This window comes from Colobus angolensis, unplaced genomic scaffold (assembly GCF_000951035.1).
Source record: "Colobus angolensis palliatus isolate OR3802 unplaced genomic scaffold, Cang.pa_1.0 Scaffold499, whole genome shotgun sequence".
In the NCBI taxonomy this organism is placed as follows: domain Eukaryota; kingdom Metazoa; phylum Chordata; class Mammalia; order Primates; family Cercopithecidae; genus Colobus; species Colobus angolensis.
In genome coordinates, this window is record NW_012118476.1 from 688,646 (window position 1) to 690,511 (window position 1,866).

Below are 1,866 nucleotides of genomic sequence, written 5' to 3' on the forward strand. Positions count from 1 at the left end.
AAGTCATATGCCGGAGCACTTTGAGGCTTTCAGTGAAAAAGGAAACATCTTCACATACATACAGGAGACAAGATTTCCGAGGAGCTGCTTTGTGACGTGTGCATTCCACTCACAGGGTTATACTTTTTTCTCCTAGAGGATTGGGGAATCCCATTTGGAGAAAAAACTACAAGGAGACATTCAGGAATATACGGACTGCTATGGTGAAAGAGGAAATATCATTCAGGGGTGGAGCAAGATGGACGAATAGGAACAGCTCCAGTCTCCAACTCCCAGTGCGAGCGACACAGAAGACCGGCGATTTCTGCATTTTGAACTGAGATACTGGGGTCATCTCACTAGGGAGTGCCAGACAATTGGTGGTAGTCAGCTGCTGCAGCCCGAACTGAGAGAGATGAAGCAAGGCTAGGCATCACCTCACCTGGGAAGCGCAAGGGGGAAGGGAATCCCTTTTCCTAGCCAGGGGAACTGAGACAAACAACACCTGGAAAACCAGGTGACTCCCATCCCAGTACTGTGCTTTAAGGAAACGGGCACACCAGGGGAATATATCCCACACCTGGCCGGGAGGGTCCCATGCCCATTGAGCCTCCCTCATTGCTAACACAGCAGTCTGTGATCTAACCAAAAGGCAGCAGCAAAGCTGGGGGAGGGGCGCCCACTATTGCTGGGGCTTAAGTAGATAAACAAAGCTGCTGGGAAGCTCGAACTGGGTGGAGATCACAGCAGCTCAAGGAAACCTGCCTGTCTCTGTAGACTCCACCACTGGGGACAGGGCACAGTTAACAACAACAACAAAAGCAACAGGAACCTCTGCAGACACAAACGACTCTGTCTGATAGCTTTGAAGAGAACAGTGGATATCCCAACAGGGAGGCTGACATCCGAGAAGGGACAGACTGCCTGCTCAAGTGGTCCCTGACCCCTGAGTAACCCAACTGGGAGACATCCCCCACTAGGGGTAGTCTGACACCCCACACCTCATAGGGTGGAGTACACCCCTGAGAGGAAGCTTCCAAAGTAAGAATCAGACAGGTACACTTGCTGATCAGAAATATTTTATCTTCTGTAACCTCTGCTGCTGACACCCAGGCAAACAGGGTCTGGAGTGGACCTCAAGCAATCTCCAACAGACCTACAGCTGAGGGTCCTGACTGTTAGAAGGAAAACTATCAAACAGGAAGGAAACCTATATGAAAACCCCATCAGTACGTCACCATCATCAAAGACCAGAGGCAGATAAAACACAAAGATGGGGAAAAAGCAGGGCAGAAAAGCTGGAAATTCAAGAAATAAGAGCACATCTCCCCATGCAAAAGAGCGCAGCCCATCACCAGCAACAGATCGAAGGTGGTCAGAGAATGACTATGACGAGATGAGAGAAGAAGGCTTCAGTCCATCAAACTTCTCAGAGCTAAAGGAGAAATTACGTCCCCAGTGCAAAGAAACTAACAATCTTGAAAAAAAAAGTTGAAGAATTGACAGCGAGACTAATTAATGCAGAGAAGGTCATAAACGAAATGACAGAGATGAACACCATAAAACGAGAAATACGTGACAAATGCAGAAGCTTCAGTAACCGACTTGATCAACTGGAAGAAAGAGTGTCAGCAATTGAGGATCAAATGAATGAAATGAAGCGAGAAGAGAAACCAAAAGAAAGAAGAAGAAAAAGAAATGAACAAAGCCTGCAAGAAGTATGGGATTATGTATAAAGACCAAATCTACGTCTGATTGGGGTGCCTGAAAGTGAGGGGAAAATCGAACCAAGCTGGAAAACACTCTTCAGGATATCATCCAGGAGAACTTCCCCAACCTAGTAGGGCAGGCCAACATTCAAATTCAGGAAATACAGAGAATGCCACA